Source organism: Acomys minous (genome assembly GCF_964271855.1).
Source record: "Acomys minous genome assembly, chromosome: 4".
NCBI classification, from domain to species: Eukaryota; Metazoa; Chordata; class Mammalia; order Rodentia; family Muridae; genus Acomys; species Acomys minous.
This window is the reverse complement of record NC_140486.1, coordinates 7,575,988-7,596,979: the sequence shown is the minus strand read 5'-3', so window position 1 is coordinate 7,596,979 and position 20,992 is coordinate 7,575,988. Positions and strand designations below refer to the sequence as shown.

General features: G+C 45.8%; 1 long non-coding RNA gene across 1 annotated transcript; it reads right to left on the bottom strand.

Moving 5' to 3' along the window:
- Window positions 1-4,283: 4,283 nt before the first annotated feature.
- On the bottom strand, window positions 4,284-13,790 carry LOC311595941. Its single transcript, XR_014778627.1, has 4 exons — window positions 13,705-13,790; window positions 8,534-8,607; window positions 4,885-4,940; window positions 4,284-4,372 (listed from the first exon to the last, which is right to left on the bottom strand). It is a non-coding gene; the product is annotated as an uncharacterized lncRNA (long non-coding RNA).
- Window positions 13,791-20,992: the final 7,202 nt, after the last annotated feature.

Genomic DNA, 20,992 nt, shown 5'->3' with positions numbered 1-20,992 from the left:
CATATTCTTTATTGTTTTTTGCTGACAAAATGTTGCCCAGACTTTTGCAGTTTTGTGAAATGAAACAACAGTAAAAACATTATATAATTTAGTCTCCTCTGCCTGGCTGGAGCCTCATCCTGTGGCTGGGTTTGGTCAGGATGTAGAAGCCCTGTTGCTCAGCCCCTTATAAGCATTGCCTTGGAGACTGAACACCCCTGAGGCCGACAACACAGCCCATTCGCCTCCTCTCTGCACATGTGTGCCAGCACATGACCTCCGTGGGTGATCTAAAGCCATATTTCCTGGCAGCTTGGATCCTGTGCAGACGGAAGAAAAGTACACATACAGACATAGGGTCCTGTGCTGTCCTTATCTGGTTCCCAAGAGTCTCTTCTGTGGGTGGCTCATCTCTTCTTAGGCCTCTCAGGCCAGCCCTTCATGGCATGCCCTTTATGCTACCTTTGTAGAGACAGTGTCTGGGGAATCGACAAATCAGCCAGCAAACTCCTGCGTCAATGAAGCCAGCCCATGGTGCCTCACTCATGGTCATGTTCACAAGGACAGGCACACTGATGCATATATGGTAAGTTGTCAATGAACTCACAAGGAAGGCATGCACATGTGGATAAATGCAGATTGGGCACACATTTCAGGCTCGGTCCGGCATCACGCTTCCACCACTACCACGTCCACTGTCTAGGGCTCTTTGCAAGTTACAAACCTGTATAGTCAGAACAATTACTTAAGATTTACTTACTTTAATATCTCTTAATGCAGAGAATCAATGGTAAAAGGGTATGCTTGCTGAGGAAAGCCTGTCTGAAAGGCATGGCTGGTGTTTTCTGTAGCCTTTTTCACAGCAGTTATCAGGTGTGAATTGGCTGTGGTTAGCACAGACTTTCTGCAGTGGCCTGGCCTTTTCCTTCACTACACCCCACACCCCGCAGCATTTACACCTCCACAGCACTGGGCATTCTGTGAAGTGCACTCCTGTGGACGCGACTCTGTGCAGAATGCACCAAGGGTGAGAACATGCAAGGCTTCAGAGCTAAGAAGCCAACCCTCAGTGACTGAGCCCCACCTTCCGGGTGAGTCAGTGAGCCTGGCCCTGCTGCAACCCCAAGAGCAGTGATTGGCTCCTGGAGTGTTCAGGAATGAAGCCTTCATGGTGGCCTCACCTAGACCTTCACAGTCACCCACAGTGCATTCTCTGAAGTGGAGAACTTGAAGGCTCAGAGAGATGAGTGGCGTTTCCGGATTATACAGAGTCTGGAGCTGGAGATTGGAGTGGGGTTGGTGGTCTTGGTATTCGCTCTGGACTCCTTTCCATCTCATCACCTCCTCTGTCAGCTTCATCCTTATTGAAAACCCACTGTTCCACCATTGGCGAAAGGGGCTTGCCTGTGTCTTTAACTTTGCTGAAAAGCCAGGGTTTATGACTCTTACCTCAGAGTGGCAGATCTGTTCCTTTTGTTGTTGTTTTTCTGGTCAAACACGTCTTTGTCATTCAATTTCTTACTTTACAAGTAAGAAAATAGAGACGAAGAGAAATTGAATACATACCAAGGTCATAGGGACCCTCAGAGGCAGGGTTCACGTCCTCACCAAGGGCTTGGTCTCACAGCACAGGGGAGGTGATGCCTTCTTCCCTTTGGAGGCTGAGAAGCTCAGAGCGAGGGCTGTCGGATGGAGCTGGAGCTAAGAAATGGTGAGCTGTAGCTGGAAAGGTTTGCAAAGGAGGACTTGGGTGAGGAGTCCCTGGAGCTCTGCAGGTGCAGGTGGACCAGGTACAGGTGGACCAGGTGCAGGTGGAGCAGCTGTGCCAGCAGCTGGATAGAGGCAAGTGCAGGGGTCAGCAAACAAAGAAGCATGTATGATGAAGTATGTGGATTCTTATTTCCTATGTGAGTGTGGTGTGTATGTATATGTGTGTGGTTTATGTATATGTAGTATGTGGTGTGTGTGCTATATGGTATGTGTATATGATGTGTGCGTGTGGTATATAGTGTGTGTGTGTGTTGTGTGTTTATATGTTTATATCCTTATTTGTAGTAGGCACAATCTGGAAACAACCTAGATGTCCCTCAACTGAAGAATGAGTAAAGAAACCGTGGTGCATTTACACAATGGAATAATGCTCACCTATTAAAAACAAGGAAATATTGAAATTTTGCAGGCAAATAGATGAAGTTAGAAATGATCATCCTGAGTGAGGTAACAGATACAGAAAGACATTCATGGTATATACTCACTTATAAGTGACTATTAGGCCAACATAGATGTCCTCTGAGAGACTCCATTCAGCAGGGGATTGGGACAGATCCTGGGGTTCACTGCTGGACTCTGGGTGAGAATGGTATGGAAGAATGAGGGTATAGAAGGACCCAGAGGGTTCAGGAACCCCACAAGGAGAGCATCAAGGCTGGTCCATCTGGGCCCGGGGCGGGGGAGCTGCACAAACTGTTGCACCAACCAAGGACAATGTATGCAGTAAACCTAGATCCTCTGTTCAGATCTAGCCAACGGACAGCACATTCTCTATGGTTAGGGAAAGCAGGGACTGCCTTTGACATGAACTGTGGTGCCACAGTTTGATCACTTCCTCTTGGTGGGGAGGCCTGGTAGCACTCAGAGGAAGGGGAAGCAGACTACCAGGATGAGATTTGATAGGCTGTGATCACATGGTGGGGGAAGAGGTCCCCTTCTGTCAGAGGTCTAGGGGAAAGGAATAGGATGGAACATGGAGAGAGGGTAGGAATAGTAAGATACAATCAAGGGGATAATAATTTAGATGTACTGTGAATAAATTATAGTAAATTAATTTTTTTAAATAAAAAAGGCAAGAAACAGGACTGAGAACAAGGAGGAGGGTGGGGAGGAAGAGGAGAGTAGGGAGGGAGCAGAACAGCAGGAGGAAGGATGGCAGAAGAATAGGAGAGGGAAAGGAGGGGAAGGATAAGAAGAAGGAGGAGACGGGGCTGGAGGATGAGGAAAAGGCCGAAGAGTGCTGTGCTTGGCACACGTTCCCTCTTTCTTTCTTTTTTGTTCTGTCCTGCTCTGTGAGTTCCTGAAGCCTCTGCCTTCCACCAAGGCTACTTGGCCACCTGCAATCCTTCCTCCTCCCCTGCCAGCCCTGTCTCCCTGCAGGGCTCAGCGTGCCCTTCCACCTCCACCCTGTGATGCAGCCATGGTCTTCCTGCTGCTCCCACACACTCATCCCCATGGCTGCCCCCTTAGCACCTTCTGGCATGGTGGGAGAAGCCATAACAGCACATTGTGCTCGGGGAAGAGATTTCCTCAAGCTGAGGGGAAGCCTTCCAACATTGCCCAGCATATTATTAAACACTAAGCACAGAGGGTGTTTTAGGTGTGTTTCAAAATGTGACAGCTCTTCATGCATGTTTTAGGACATTTTAGAGATTTTCATCAGTAGGTTTGCCTAATATACAGCTATTTCTGTGCTGGAAATGTGCCTTTTTTTTCCTCCAAATTTTCCTACATAAACTCTACAAGCTTATAAGATCTTTTAATGATCATATTAAAGAGAACTGAACCCAAAGAAAATCAATTGAAAAATGGTAGTTCTGAGTTAAAAAGATTATGTCCAATGTAAAGACAATGGCTAGGTAGACAAAGTTGGATGGGATGTGTGAGCCAGAGACAGACCTCAGTCTGCAAAGTGCTTGGCTCAAGAGCAAGAGGACCTGGGTTGGATCTTATGACCCATTTAAAGCTGTGTGTACATGGGAAAACAGCCCCAAAAGGTACACTTCCTGTGCAGCCCCTGCACCTAAGGTTCCATGAAAGATTCAGAAGAGGACAGAAAAGAGTGTAAGAGCCAGAGGACCATGTCACTTAGTGCTAGACATGACAGAGAAACTGCAGCTGTGAAACTTCAACGATAAAGTTACCTAAAATGCCTGCATGATGATACCATTCAATACAGAAATTTCATATGGCTTCACCCTGTGTAAATAGCTATAGAATCACTGAAGGGAGGGTCAGAGAGAGGGAGGGAGGGAGGGAAGGGAAGAGAGAGAGAGAGAGAGAGAGAGAGAGAGAGAGAGAGAGAGAGAGAGAGAGAGAGAGCAGGGCTCAATTCCCTGATAGATTATCATTAGCAACACCAAACATATTCAGTTAGGTTTTACACACACACACACACATACACACACACACACACACACACACACACACACACACACACACACACACACACACACTGTGTTAGGTACTTTTCTGTTCTTGTGATGAAACACAACTCAAAGCAACTTATGGAAGAAAGTGTTTATTTCGGTTTGTGGTTCCAAACAGCACGAAAGGGAGGACTGGCACCAAGAGGTGGGCGTGTCCACAGGAGCAGGAAGCTGAGAGCTCACACCTGCAAATGCTAGCACAAAGCAGAGAGTGGAAGCAGGAAGTGGGTGAGACTACAAATACTCCAAGCCCACCGCCATGAGACACTTTCTCCAGCAAGGCTCCACAACCTTCCCACACAGCAAGTAGCGCCACCCACTGGAGACTGGGCGCTCCAATCCCCGAGCCCATGGGGCACACTTCTTGTTTAAACCATCACATCTATGGAAGAACAATAAAGAAGAAGCCGTGTGTTTGAGGCGGGGCGTGGGGGACGTTAGATGGGGGAGGGAAGGGTAGAAATAATATAAACGGAGTAAATGACGTATCTATGTATGAAATTCTCCAGAAAAAGGGGGCAGGTGATCAAGCTACCACCCATCCAACCAACCAAATAAAGAAGACGCTAGGTGTGGTGGTTTGTTTTAGTCCTAGTGGTGGGGAAGTGAAGACTGGTAGGCTGGCAAGGCTAACCGAACTGGCTAGCTCCAGGCCAGTGAGAGACTGCCTCACAAACCAAGATGGGTTCAGGACTGTGGTGCTTACCTCTGATCCTAGAGCTTGGGACGCAGAAGCAGGTGGGCCTTCTGGGAATTCCAGGCCTGCTAGGGACACAGAGAGACCCTGTCTTGAAGCAAAACAGTAACAACCGAAAACAAAGCAAAGGGAAAAGCACGATGGATAGCTCACCTGAGGAATGATACCTGAGGTTGACCTCTGACCTCTATTCACGCTTGGGTACGTACCCACATGCACCTACACACACATGGACAAACACAGAAGCACATTTTTGTATGTAAGATGGTGTTGGATATCAATGAGGATGTGTTCTAAATTTTTCCAAAAGAAAATCTAGCTCAGATCTGCCTTCTGAAAAAGAAGTGGGTGCAGAGCTGGCTAATGGGTTAAGAACACTTTCTACTTGTGTAGAGGCCCTGATTCAGTTGGCAGTACCCACGCTGTACCTCTCAACAGTGTATAACTCAGTTCCAGGCTGTCTGATGCCTTCTTCTGGCCTCTACAGGCACTAGGCATACACACAGTACACATAAACACACACAGGCAAACATTCACAGTCATACAATCAAAATAAATAAATAAATAAATCACTTTTAAAGGTAGGACCGAAGTTGGAGGTGAATAAATAAATCACTTTTAAAGGTGGGACTGAAGTTGGAGGTGAGCTAGCTGGAGCAAAGGCTTTCTGAGGTGAGTGGAGGATAACGTAGAGACTGAGAAGTTGCATATTACCCTCAGGCAGCTATGTGCACATAGAGGGACATGTGGCGCTGTTGGAACCCATGGCTCCTCCTCACGCTATGAGTGAATACTCGCCAAGCGTTTTCCCAGAGTTCCTGTACTTTTGTGAGGCCAGCCTGGATGAGATGAGAGGTGCTTTGCATGATGAATGGTGGGAAATCCCTACTTCCAAGGTGCTCCCCGCGTGCAGATGCGAGGCCGCAAGATGCACGTGTAATAAAAGTGTTCATCCGTATCACCCATAGCAGCTTTAGTTCCTAATTAGACCTTTAAGCGTGCAGTCAATGCAAGCCGCATGTGAGATGAGTCTGAGCGAAAGCTACAATTACAGCATCGACATTCACATTTGCTGACGTTTTTGTGCTTAAATTTGTAATCTCAACTTTGCCCTAACAAGTTTTTATGCCTAATTTCTTCTCCATTTTTTTGAAGTCACAGACAGCACTAACGGTGTTTGCGGAAAGCAGTCTGTGTGGGCTGTGAGTGGCTCTCCTCAAGATGGCAGGCTCAGGAGTCAGGGTGCTCCTGTTGCTTTCGCTAGGGACATCTATAATGGAAGGTTATCCCCACCACAAGCGGGTGGCATCTAGAAACCCGTTCCTGACAAACGTGGAGGCGGTGTCTAAAAGTATGGTGGAGATGGCAGAAAGGGTCACTGGCGTGAAGGTATGGCGAGAGAGCAATTCTCCCCCTGACCACGTGCTTCTCTTTTGAAATGTAGAGAACGTGTTTAAAGTCTGTCCAGCTGATGATGATCTTGCTAGTTAAGAGCAGAGTGTTTGAGCCAATCATGTCCATGTGTTATAATAACTCCAGCTGTGTATCAAGACATGGCTAGGGATGGAAGAAGAGTGGTATATGGCAGCCTCTGTCTCGAGCTCTCAGGCACATGGAGGACTGTGGCCCTGAGGGACAGCCTGGATGGCTGGATGGTCCAGCTAGTCTGTCGTCACTCCTGGTTGTGTTCCCCAGACTTCCTTTTTTTTTTGTCCATCTCCTTCCCTCTTCTCCACATCTCTTCTGGCCTTGCAGGACCTGAAGGGCTAAGGGTTGAGACCCTGTGTCAACCCTCTGATGTTGTTACCTCTGAGTGTGTGGCCTGTAACAGACTTATAGTGACGATGACACCCACAGCACATCCCTCTCTACCACCCAGGGTGCCCACTTCACCACTTGGCACTGAGGCTCTCATGGCGGGATGGGAAATTGAGATAAGGACAGGACAGAGCAAGGCCTTCACAGCTTGATGTGTGTGTGTTCGTGTGGTGCATGCGGGCAGGTGCTCTAGAGACTGGTAACCTTGGTGAGAAGGGGGTGAGGTTCTATGTCTCTGATACAGGCAGATGTCTGCTGGGGCTCAGTCCTGAGGGCAGAGAAGCCTCAGACTTGGCCTTCCTATATCACTCTGTGTGGGATGCATATGAGCTTGAGCTGTCACTGCTGTGGGTGTCCCCCTCCACTTTTGGGTCCATATGCCTTTTCGGTCCCTTTGGAGACAGCGCAAACAGATCAGCTAAGGAAGCAGGCTCTGATCCCAGGAGCCCAAGGTCATGTGCATGTGTGTAACCACACTGGAGGTGCTCATTCCTGTGTCCCATGCCCCTTTGCTTAAATGGGGATAGGTAGCACCAGGGACTTCCCTGTGCCAAGCCTGTGCAGGTGGAATATGAAAGCAGTTTTGTGCTCCAAGCCCCCTTCTATGACCAACATGGAGACACCTGTCAAGGCCTACGGGAGCTGCCAGGAGGCCATGGAAAGCTCCCACTCTTCTTCTGTAAGCCTCAATCAAGCCCTGCTGGGACACAGACCCTTGGTTCTCTGCTTTCAGCCCTGGCTACCACCTCTGAGTCTTCTCCATATAAAGTTTAGAGACATCATGTTCCAAGCTGACCAAAACTCACTTGCTGTACAGGAGTGGCTCCCTGTGAGCAGCCCCAGCTCAGCAAAGTGAAGCTGTTTCTTGAGAGGAATAGAGGTTTGTCTTGACTATTACAAAATTCAGGTTTGTCACAAGAGCCCAAGTTGTTACATTAGTTGTTTCATTACAGGGGTAAATTATACTTAAATATGGGTTGCTTTGAACATGGGTATGTATATTTGACTCAATTGTCTGTGACTTTTGTTGTCTCTATTTTAATATGCAATTGCTAGTGTATGTCATAATCTTATATTTTGCTTATGCATAACAGTTGACATTGTATTTTCAATTAATGAAGTCAGCCAGCTTCTGTATTTCTTCATAGTGTTTGTATTCATGGCTATTTTTGATATAGAAAATCATTCAATAGCTCAAACTTTGTCCAACTTTGGGGTATCAGTAATTGAGGTAATTGCTATGGGTTTACTATAGTTAAGCTTTCAAACACCATACCTATTATTCATTAAACTTCGAACCCATCTGTTTGAAGGTTTTGCAAATCACAACTGCTTCAAAATCCAATCTGAGGGGCAACTGAAAACATTTTTGTGTTCCCCCGGGATAGTAACAATGTTGTTGCTAAAATGAGGTCAAAACTGGAAGTGAGTTGCCTTTATGGCCACAGACATGGCTGTGTGGGCTCACACTTGGAGAGAGAATTAGCTTATGGAAAAGGACCTAATATTTTATTTACTTATTTATTTATTTATTTTAATAAACTGTTCTTTTTAAAAAATTTATTTATTATGTATACAATGTTTTGCCTGTATGTGTGCCTGCCCACCAGAAGAGGGCGGCAGATCGCATTGTAGATGGTTGTGAGCCACCATGTGGTTGCTGGGAATTGAACTCAGGACCTCTGGAAGAGCAAACAAGTGCTTTTAACCTCTGAGGCATCTCTCTAGCCCCCAGGACCTAATACTTATATGGACACAGAATGGAAGAGTTAAGACCAGGAACCTCATTTGATAGTCTCCTTCTTTCAGGAGAGGATGGTGATGGAGCAAAGAGAATTACCTTGCGATCCAGGCCTTGGCTCTTGCCTGACATCAGGACGTGTCTATGAAGAAGCTGCCAGAAGCTTTTTTTCCCTAGTGTGGGAATATGGGGCACAAAATAGTAAAACATTTAAATCAGAAATAAATCATTTAACTGAACTATTAACTCTTTACTCACATCAATAACATATGTCTTAGTGATAAATTAGTCATACATACATACATATTTTGCTGGGCTTCCTTTTCAATTATGGAGACACAAAAATGACCAGTGCTTACCACCTAGACGCTCACCTTGGAGAACAGCAGTTAGGCTCTCTCTGCCTCTCCTGGTGGCCCCTCCCTTCCTGCGAGGAAGGCACTGCCCTCTCTACCCAAGAAAATACATATCTCTGCCAAAAAGTAACTGGCAGGACTTGACGGACTTTTTTTTTTTTTTAATCAATTTTAGGGTGTAATTGTGAAGTATGTATTCAAAGTTGTTTCCTAAAATGTTCATCCGTTTCTGAGTAGCGTGGTCTTAAATACGCAAGCTCATTTGCCTTCCTTTTTTGGCTACTAACTACAGACTATTAGACACAGAGATTACACAGAACCGTCACACAGCCAGGAAGTACATAGCAGCAAATGCTCCCTGGAATTAGCCGACCTTCTGTATTAAGGGAACCAGTTATCCCGGCAACTTCCACGTCAGTGTGCACGTCCACTCACTTTCTTCTGAAGTTTGCCATAGAAAATTATTAAGATCTGATTGATGCATTTTTGCAAGTACTTTGCTGGTCCTCAGTGTGAAATAACTGGAGCCACGTGTGGAGACACCTTACCCGGAGCGGCAGATCTCCGGTTAAATTATCCGTGGTATTGGGAACGCGCAGGTCGTTGACTATCCCAATTTAATTTGGGCAGTACAGGACATTTCTAATAATTAATACTGTAATAACACTTAATGATCTGCACTCATGCAATCTGAAAATCCAGCTAATGGTGCAGTTTTAGTGATTGCACAAACAGCAAGTTTTAAATGTGTCAAATGCTGCTATTTCAGCACCCTGTCGCCAAGCAGGAGACCCTGCCTGTGGGCTCCAGCTGACCCCAGCCCAAGCCTAGACAGGGCTGTGGCGGGGCTGGGTGGGTCTCCAGGGAAGGCTTCTGGGTGGCACAGGAGCTGGGGCAGGAGAAGTTGAGGCAATGACATACTTCTTCCAGATGGAGGACGCAGCTAAAAGCTGTGTGATAGTCACAGCAGAGGAGGGGCGTGCCAGAGAGGGGGAGATGAGGTTCAGAGCGGTAAGGACTGTGCAAACTTCATTAGAAAGGAATTAATATTTTGGAGACTTGCCCAATAGATAGTGCCGTGTTCATTAACCTCACCCTCTGCTTGTCTTGCTGTTCCATTTGGCACACAGAAAACTGCCCTTAGATATCTTCTTAGGGTTGATTTCAGACACTGCAGCGACTATGTCTCCAGACCCATGGGGGTAATATCATGCTGTGTAGGAGCTGTGATAGTTGTTTATTATTATTATTATTATTATTATTATTATTATTATTATTATTATTATTATTTAATTGGAAGCCATTCCCTTCTCTCCCACCTATCATTTTTATAATAAAAACTGAACTTGAACAGCACGGTAAGAATAACCGAGCAGTCACTAGTAGTTTGCTAACTTAACCCCATTGTCGCTTGTGCACTCCTCCCACACACTTCAGGGTTCCTACAGCCAGTCGTTATTTTAAAGAGTAAGAAGGAAAGCCTGGGGAACATACAAAGAAAATGCCATTCTGACACCACCCTATGTAAACCCACTCTGCTGGGGTGCAGGGACCTGACAGACAAACCCCTTATTGGCTGCTCTTATAGATTCCCGAGAGAGAGAGAGAGAGAGAGAGAGAGAGAGAGAGAGAGAGAGAGAGAGAGAGAGAGAGAGAGAGATCTCCATGTGGTGCCAGCAACACATGAATTGGCTTTTTATAGCCTCAGATATTTGAAATTCTTTCTCTCACAAGCATAGCCGATTCAAGGTTGCATTTCAAGTTAGTTTGGTTTGGATGACACATTAACATGAAGGGAAATGACGGTGTGTGTGTCATTTGTAGAAGAGGGTGGTGACTAATGACTTCAACATAGCCAAGTCCCTCTGTTCCTTTTTGCATTTATGCTTCTTAAATCTTTAAGATGCTATTTTGTAGCTGCTGTTCTGATGCTGTTGGTATGCCACCAGCCTCAGGGAGGTACCGCCTACTCATTGATTGGCACAAGGAGAGTCCATTAAAGATGTCTTTAGAAACCAAGGAACAGGAAGAAGGCACCGGATGGACCATCAGTAACAGGCCATGGAAGAGAGAAGAAGGCCTAATATAAACCAATACTCTCACCCACGATGCCCCAATGGAGCAGGTTGCATCTTTCCAAAAAGCTCCATCTTGCATCAGAACCCTTTCCTTCCTACCTCTGTCCTGAGGCCCGCCCCCTCTGCTTGCAGAGAGCAGGTCTCATTAGCAACAGGAATTAAATTAACTGTTTAGGGAGAAAAAAAGCCTCAGCTCCATTAAAGCGACATTAAAGGTGCATCGTCCTCGTGGGCTTACAGAGTGAGAGGTAAATTCAGACTGAAATCTTGCCTTTCGCTTAATCAAACTCCGTTTTCCAGTAGTGTGATTCCTCTACTAAGAACATTCCCAAAATTTCAGCTAAATGAACGTCCGAGACCATACTGTGAGTCAGATGAGATTAACCCCATTTTATAGATGATTAAATCGAGTCCTCAGAGATGGTCCAAACCTGGTCCAAACCACAGTGGGACAGGAATCTAGGAAATGTGGCATTTCCCACTATAGTGCTTCTACCTCAGCTGGCATTTCAGCACCATTGGCATAGCTGGATCCACAGGGACTGGTTCTCGCCTTCACGCTGCCAATAGGACATTCAGTTCAACTGTGATGGATGGTCCAACTGAGGTAGGCAGGCTCAGTGTGGGGAAGGGCTTCCTTTGAAGACATGGCCATGAAGGTCTGGATCTGTACCAGGGACTATAGCAGAGCTGTGTGGACCATGAGCAGAACCTAGAGCTGCAGCCCTTCCCTTGGACACTCTGGGGTATCTGCTCAGGGCTGCATGACTCACACACAAGAGGGTTAGTTGTGGAGCTTTGGGCCAGACAAATCCTGATTCCTGGCAACAAACACGAGCACACGGGAGCAGACTGGGGCTCGGGGCTTGTTCTGCTGTGTCAGTAAGGCTGACAGTGGTCGTCATGGCACGGGTGTGGTCACTACAGTGACTCAGCACGCAGGCACAGGGCATGTGTGCAGCTGTTCTAGTATGAAGATATGGAAAGAAAGACAGCTGAGTCATCCTGGGCCGTCCCCATGGTGTAGATTCATAATTTAAATAAGAGACCTTTCTTTATGTGTGTGCAGCCCCATTCTTCATGTGAATTACCACATTCAGTCCTAGGATGTGCTCATGAGTTGGATTTGCTTTTTTGGCCTGAATTTACAGACAGGGAGACTAAGGCCTAGATGTTGTGACTCAAGAAACAAAATTTGGTAGTAGACACTGCAATGCTGTTAGCCCCTCAATTATGTAGCCCTGGACAGGAAGCAGATGTTTACGGGTATGGATAAGGGTGACGGTCATTGTAAGTGGTGAGAGCCATGCCTGAGCACTGCGCCCACCCCCTAACCCTGGGCAGCTACGCTGAAAAGCTGTCTGCCCGCATCCACAGACCTCCTGTGTGTCCATCAACTAGCTCAGATGCTACTTCTGGTTCATGACTTAATTGCAGCAGCCATGGGTCCCGGCAGCTGACAGCAGCTGATTTCCTGTCCTCTTGTCTGCTCCTTGTATATGATGAGCAGACTCCAGTGGTTTGCTTCAGGACCCCATTGAAGGGTGGGTACCAGGAAGGAGCCTGTGGTCTCCCAACCAGATCTCAAGGCTTTTGCGCAGCATGCCGAGGAAAGAAGAAGCATCCTGCGCTGGAGTTTTCAGTGGAAACACTAGACAGCATGGCAGACGTTTCTAATGCCGACTGAAGTAGTTCTGTGGGGCCTGTCCAGAACTATCCAGAGCCACATGCATTTGGATACACAATTTACTGTACTTTGGCCCAAATCTTTTCTGTTAAAAGAGGAAACAAACCTTTTGGACAACTGTCATATAATTGTCCCCAGTAGCAGTGTCACAGATAGCGGTCACCTGCTAGCTCTAGAAGGGGTCAACCCATGACCTGGAGGCAAGTACGTGCTTTCCTGCCTCTGTCCACAGCAAGCCATCATTCTAATCCGGGCAATACAGGGAGCCAAGATGTGGTGCCTAAGTGTCTTGAGCCTCGAATTTGTGGCGTAATGAACGGAGCTTTTCCTGGTGTTCAGAAACACAGAAACAAGCATATTTGGATCGTGTGTCACAGACACACATCAGTGTCACAGGGGTTTAGAGCATCTGGATGGCTGATAGATTGGCTGCTCCATTTGAATCATGACCAGATGTTTGGTGTCATGGAGAGACACTGCTGAGATGTCAAGGTAATGATAGCGCAAAAAAAAGTTATCAGTGTACAAAGCAGTTACAGTGTACACAGGCCTCCTAGCTCATTAAACAAAGTATAAATGTTCTATTGTAACACACACACTGTCCTAGGAAGTAAAATAATACATCTCCGGGTTTAAAACACACAGGAGTTGGAGGATGAGGGCAAGGATAACAAATTCTAGGTCAGCTTGATGTACATTACAAGATACTATTTTTTTTTAAAAAGCACAAACACTCCAAACCACATAAGATTCAATGACAGATTTGTAAAATATTGCCCTCAACAATAAGATCAGAAATTATCATAATTATATATAACTCGTTATATAATTTTCAATGATTAAAAGGCACAAATAGTTGAAATGCTGAATTTACTTAAATATTAAACTACCTAAAATCAAACTACTGTAAGGTAATGAAATATAACATTTTTAAATCTTAAACAAATGATAGAAGCCAGAATGCACTTATATTATTATGACAATTTTAAAATTTGCAAGAGCAGACAGAGCCTAACTATGTCTTTGCACAATTTCTTGCATTAAGAAATACCCTCATTTGTTTTGGAAAGCTGTTGCTATGTTTAGAGTCTTCTATTTAAAGCAGGTTTGCGTGTATCCAATGCTCCCACAAGTCTGTCACTGTCATACCTTCTGCCACGTATCTGTCCTGCCCCGTCTGGGCCCCACAGCCTTGCGGGAACCTCACTGAGTTCAAGTCATTCACTTGGGCTGTTTTGCTGCTGCATCGTGCTCTAGCTCTGTTTTAAGCACCGGAGCAACAGCGTTCAGTGGCTGTAAAATCTGAGGTCTATCTACTATCAAAGGCGCAGTTACCAGAGACAACATGGCCAGGCCTGATTCTTTTGTTTGTTTCCCACTTTCTTTGAAAAGAGCCTTTTAAGTTCTTCACATTCAAGCACGCATTTGGAGTGAGAAGCGAATTGAAAGCGTCCTCTACAATAATAAGGCATAATTAGAAAGTAAGAGCCCTCAGAGGGCAGAGACGGCCACCAAGCTGGCAATAGTCAATGTAGCTCCTCGGAGTGAACAATATTTATTTGTAGAATACATTATTGATATGGGCATAGATTTAATCGAGTATTATTTGGATTAAAAGATGCTACTTGTCAGGCAATTGATCTCGATATGTTAATAAGACAGTCTCTATTTTAGCTTAGAGTCGGGGTAAAAGGCATTCGCTGCTTTCTCAGGTTGTCTTTTTCCCCCCAAGGGTTGGGTGGTATCTTGGAGCCTTACTTTACAGCAAAGAGCTTGAGAAATGGCCAGCTCTCGCATGCATGCATGGCTGCCTCCCTGCAGTCTGTTCGGATGCTAAGACCCCCCTTTAGGTGTATGTCTTTCCTGCAGTAGCAGCTGATGCTGCCCCAAAGTTATCTTTCAAGCCTGATGTTTTCAGACTGAAGCTTCAAAAAAAATATTATGTGTTCTAGGAAGGACTCTGGCACCCATCAAGCCTCCTTTCTATTGTTTTCTGACTCCTTTCAATGTTGGATAAGAAAACGAGTAATTATCGTTAAATCTGGTAACGGGAAAGCGAGGTCTTACAGAAGAGACATCAAAAGTGGATAATTTCAGAGGCTCTCTGGAGCAAAGGGTACATACACAGCAGGGGACTCTTTAGCACGTACGTATCTGCTAAAAAACAATGTGTTGGGAGCCGAGAAAGCTCTGTTATGTAAGGAGAATGAGCGTCAAGCGCTTCAAGGGAAAAGAGTGAGGAAGGTGGTGATGCTGACTGTAGTTCTGGCTGCTGCCTGCTTTCTTTTCTCCTCCCAGTCTTGGCATTTTACTTGTATTTTTTCTCAATAATTTCATTTTCCTCTTTGTTTACTGACAAGGTAACCAACATAAGTATAGATTCAATTTTTCATATCAAGTCCTTGGGACATGGATTTGGGAAACAAACCGGAGCCATGACTCAACTGGGGGGACAGTGAGGTAGATTGTGTCTTGCTTGTCTTGGTTGATTCTGAATCTAAGTTGCTAGACTGTGGACCAGCACTTGGTTTCTTGTGTGCTTTATGAGGTGTTGATGTCTAAAACCTAGTTGTACTTTCAAGTGAATGTAGCCTTGTGTGCAAACAGTTCTGTGTCAATCAGAATATAACTCATCAGGCTGGCTGCTGGACCTGCCGACTGTAGGGACATCTCATGCATTTGGAGCGTGGGGTCCTGGAATCCCTCACTGGCCGTGCCCCTGACAAGAGAGGGTGTTGTGCACTTTTTTTTAAAGCTTCTTCGACCTTCCTTTCTTCTTCAGTGGAGAGGAAAAGTCGTAATGCTGAGCTAAGGTTCATGTAAGATGGTGCAGGGTGCACCCTGCATCTGCCAGACACCTCAACTGTCAGACTGACCTGCCAGCATCATCATCACACCCTCATCAGCAGGCATCAGCAGGCCATCAGCAATGCTCAGTGAGGGTAAGGAGAAGGTGCCCAAGTTACTAACTTGGAGGGCCCGGCTCTTTGCTTGCAAGCTTCTGCACAGAGGATGTGATTGGCAGAAGGTTTATGGAGGTGACATCTGTGTCATTGCAGCCCTGGCCGTCCACTAAGCCATCAGGAGCTGCAGCAACTTCAGGAGCATGCCGCCATTTTCTGCGCAGGAGAAACAGCTGCAATCAACTCCACTGTAGACCAGAGCACAGGCATCTTTTGGTGTATTTGTTTATTTTGATCTCTGAGAATTTTTTGCCTGTGAAAGATATTCTGTCCCTATGTTAAAAGCTGACACTGACCGCACTAGCTGCTAATCCACTGCCTCCTTTTTACTGTGGGAAAACCTTGGCCCCACGTAAATGTCTCACGCCTTTACTAATATTAGAGCAAAGGCAGAGTCACCCTCTCTTTATTGCTGGATTTCAGACCCTCTTCATGAGGAAAGCCAGGCTTCAGGTGTGCTGCTCTGACACCATACCTGGGATGTCCCTGGGCTGTTTCCACACCTGACTTTGGCATGGAAGTTGTGTGTGTGTGGCGTGGGGAGACTCTGCTGGTCTGGGTGTGACAGATCATCGGGGATAAAGCCTCAGTGAGATGCTGCTGCGGTCCCCAGGCAAGGAGGGCTCTGCCATGACCTGCCCGAAGAAGGGAAGCCACGCAGAGAGTCAGGTATCCATGCCAGCTGCTCAGGTAGTCCTCCCCAAGCCCTCCTCTAGCCTTAGGTTGGCTTGCCTCTTGTTTGGACCCAGCTTCCACTTTAGCACCATGAACCTTCCCTTTGAAATAGGCCACTTTCAGAGGGAGCAGACATTGCTTTAGTCCTGGTGCGCATGTCTCCTCAAGATGCCGGTGAACTTAGGATCTGTCTCCATACATGTAGCCTTCGTCCCGCACCCTCAAAGTAGCCAAGCACGCAGAGGACTCTGCTTTCCCTTTCAGAATCCATACGTTGGGTGGCGTGATCGGGTCGTTTTTCATAAGCCTCGTTTCCCTGTCAGTGTTTCCTAGTCAGTGAACAGGTTCTTACACGTTTGTAAATCTGTCCTCAGCTTCATCTCCCTGCTATTTAATACCACTTTGCCTGGCCACTGGGCTTCTGAGCCGAAAGTGCCTGCTGCGGGGAAGAGCGCGCTCTCACTATGATTAGTAAGGAGTTCGGGTGAGATTTCCCCCAGCACAAGCTGACAGGCTGCCCAGCACATTGTCATTTATCATTGTACACTAGATCTGTCAACTAGAGAAACAATTTCAATAAAAAAAAATTCTGCATGAAATTACTTTCCGGGAGAAGAAAGCAGTTGTGCCGCTGTGTGTACCCATCTGCGTCTCTGTGTCGATGTTTTTTGTTGTTGTTGTTTTGTTTTGTTTTTTGTTTTTCCTCGACTTTTTTTCTTTTTCTTTCTTTCTTTCTTTTTTTTTTTTTAATTTTGGCTGTGAAAGGTACTTAATGTACCAAAAACAATTTGTACAGACATTATTTTACCAATTGCTAGTGTGTACGCCTTGCTGGGGCCTCCCTTATCTAACTGTTGCTAATACATTTTCATGCTGTGCTCTTACGGCTTCATTTTACAGTTGAGGAGATCACCCATTCCGTGCTGTGCTGGAAATGGGACCCTCGTCACTCGGGTCCACAGAGTACACTTAACATGGGAACAGGCATCAGCACTCGACGCGGTGCACTGTCTTCTTGCTGTCAGGCTTCACGTTGCAAACGTGGGGGCCTGCCCGCCTGCTGGTTTCTGAAGACCGTGGAGCTCAGCGTGTTGTGTGTATCTGGGATGCCCTGCTCAAAAAGAGCCACGGACCCAAGTGGACTGGGCAATAGGAGCCTGGGACAAAGTCTGAATAGCCCAAGGACCCCACTGGTGCAGCGGTTCCTACATTTGTTGGTTTGTCCCGGGAGCCCTGTATCTAGCTAGCGGGGACTCTGAGGCCAGCAGTTGGGAGAGCTGGCAGGGCCAATAATTGCTATGGAATTATGCTCCAGGACAGCTGAGAGGCTGGAGCGGCCTTGGAGGCCCTCGTTTTCCACCCTGTCAGCTCTCCACCCAGCTATGGATTTCTAGTCATCGCTGTTGATGGTTCTGCCAACACCCCTATCAGAAAATGAATTTTTCACTCCCCACTTGGTTGACTCCATTCATAGGGTTCAACTTTGTCAAAAAGGAAAAGAAAGGCCACTCTCCTGCTTCTCCCTCATCATTTGTTTGTGCTTGCAGAGTCAGACCCAGCGCCTTTGGGATGCTCCCTCCATCTCCTGGCCCTGCATTGGCTTTCCCATGGTGCCTTGGGAGATGGGGTTTTCTATCTGCAGAATCTGGACACAGACAGAAAAATTATACCATAACTAGAATTAAAAAAAAAACCTGTATTCTAATAGGAATTCATGAGAAATGAGATATTTATAAACCAAACAACTAAGCCTTGACCAGAAGATGGAGTGGGGTTTAGCGATATATCCCTGCATATATAGAGTGGCTGTTTGCTTTGTGTACCCCGTTTGCCTTGCTCACAATGCCTAAATCCTGGCACAATATTTCTCTGGAGCCCAGAAAAAGGCAAGGGCCCAAAGCCACCAGAATGATGCCCAGGAAAAAAAAGAAGAAAATAGATTGTCCCTGGATGCGGTTTTTTCCCTTTTTCTATTTTTTCTTTTCTTGTTATGCCCATCTCTTTGAATCGGGGGTAAGGATAATCTCAATGAGCCTCCCCCACAGTGGTAGAGATATAAGAGACTTGTCATCAAAACAACTGTCCATTCAGCTGTGTTTTCAGCATATGAGTTACATGTCAGCCTGTGTGTAGACACAAAGAATGTAATCACAGAGAGTTAACCTTTGTAATGGAGGCAAGAAAAACACATGAACATAAATGACAGTCACTTACATTTGCTGAACATCATCTCCTGTCATATGCATCTCATCACATGTGCGACATCATGTGGGTGTAAGGACTATGACTCTCATTTTTATAGTGAGTGCAGTGTGCTTGGAGTTGTCTCTCCAACATTCATGTCCACTAAAAATCTTACTTAGAAATAATTATCTATAAAGTTGTGGTAAATTAAATGAAGATGGAGTCATACAGGGTAATGGTGATGCCTAATGCAATAGGTTGGTGTACTTATAAAAAGAGAGGAAAGAACTAGAGAGGTGGATATGGTGGTATAGTGCCTGGTGTGCAAGAGTGAGGACATGGGTTCTAATACCCAGAACCCAGATTGGTATCAAATTAGACTGGTAGCATACATTTATAATGCCAGCTCTCTTTTGGTAAGATGTGTGGTAGCAACAAGAAAATCCTTGGAAAATTAAGGGGCAGTTAACCTGACATACACACTGGTGAATAAGAGAGCATGTTTCCAACCAACTGTAAAGTGAGGGACAAACCTGATATTGTCATCTAACTTCCATGTACAAACTTTGACATGTACATGGCTACACACACGAGAGAGAGAGAGAGAGAGAGAGAGAGAGAGAGAGAGAGAGAGAGAGAAGAAGAAGAAGAAGAAGAAGAAGAAGAAGAAGAAGAAGAAGAAGAAGAAGAAGAAGAAGAAGAGATTAAAGATAAGGAATATAAAGAGACGAGGACAAGCCATGCAGAGACACAGTGAGGGGAAAGATGGAGGCAGTGATTGGATTAGATTGCTACATCTTCACATTAGGGTCTCCTGAAGTCCCCAACAGGTGATGGAAACCAGAAGACCCTTTCCTTGAGCCCTAAGCGATACCAGCACATAGACTTCTCACTACAGAGCTGGAGACAATCACCACCTCTTTAAACCACCTCCAGAGCTGTTTCCTTGTCTCAGCTAACAGGAGGAGGGCAGCATGGCACTTTCTTGCTTCAGAGTTGTTGTGCATGAGTCAGGTTTGTACGACTGCCAGGTTTTCACTTGGGTATGACATGTCACCTACAGGCTCATATTTTGAAATCTTAGTCTTGAGCTTATGTCATCAAGTTGAAGACCTTGAGCCTTCAAGAATGGAGTCTGGCTGGTGGAAGTGTGCCTCTATGACCATTCATGGTTCTTGTGTGCCCTTTTCTGCTTCCTGGTTCTCTGTGGTGGGAACACCTCTGCCCCACAGTCCTGCCCCCATGACTATCAAGATGTCCACTGCCATGATGGATGGCAACACCTTAAAATCATAAGCCCAAATAACCACTTCTCCTAACAAGATATATCTGTTTGGTATGTGAACACAGCAATAGAAAACTAACTACTAAAGTAAGTTGGTATCAGGGAGATGGGGTCACCACTGTGGCAAATCTGGCTCTGTGGTTCTTGGGTTTTCAGTGCTAGGTTATAGGAAGAGTATAAAGGTCAGAGGTTTGGGCTATAGAAGCCCTAAGTTATAAGCAGGGCTTATAGGCAGATTCCAGTGGGAACTGGAAGGTAAGTTTTCAAGAAAAATTGAAGGCTATATTGAAATTTTTGTCTACGGGCAATTTGTTTTACACTCTGGCAGAAAAGATGACTACATTCTGTCTATGTCCTCAGAATTTGCGTCAAGTAAAGTTCGAAGTAATAAGCAGTTGATTTGGCAGAGAATATATCAAAGGCATCAGTACATCAAGCTCTTGAGCACAGCTATTACTTTGTGATTTTAGTCAGATCTTTTTAGTGACAAACAAGAAAAATGTGTCGAGGAGAAGTGTGGTGGTTTGAATAGGAGTGGCCCCCATGGACTCATGTGTGTGAACGCTTGGCCCATAGGGAGTGGCACTATTAGGAGGTGTGGCCTTGCTGGAAGAAATGTGTCACTGTGGGGGATGGACTGTGAGTTCTCGTATGCTCAAGCTGCTCCTATTGCCTCCTCCAGCACCATGTCTGCCTGCACACTGCCATGTTCCCCACCATGATGATAATGGACTAAACCTCTGAAACAGTGAGCCAGCCCTAATTAAAATGTTTTCCTTTATAAGAGCTGCCATGGTCATGCTGTTGATTCACAGAAATAAAACCATAACTATGACAGAGGAGGGATTCAAAACCATGTTATTTTTCCAGGAAAAAAAAAAAAGGTCCTGTTTGATGTAGAGTTAGTTGGTGGAGGAAATTGGCTCTACATTTAAAAGTAGTGTGCAGCATTGACGATAAAGCACAAGCTTGCTCTGGGGTAGAAAGAGACGTATACTGAGCCCAGACCCTGCCTCCTAAGGCTTCACAGTGTATAAAACCGTGAATGTGTTTGAAGGACTTTATTTAAAGCAGAGAGCTAAAAGGGTGCCTGCTGACGAACCATGAAGCTTGACATGGAATGGAGACCTAAGGATGTTAGAAATGCCGGAAAACTGGGATGCCTGCCAAGGACAGCAGACGATACCTTCTAGACCTGGCCTGGGAGAGTGGCCACTTGACTGCAGGTGGGAGTGTGATAGAGGCAGGGCTGCCCAAAGCACCTGAAGCTCAGAGGATGACACCATGTATGCCAGATTCTACAGATGGCATCGAGGGATAGATTTTCCCT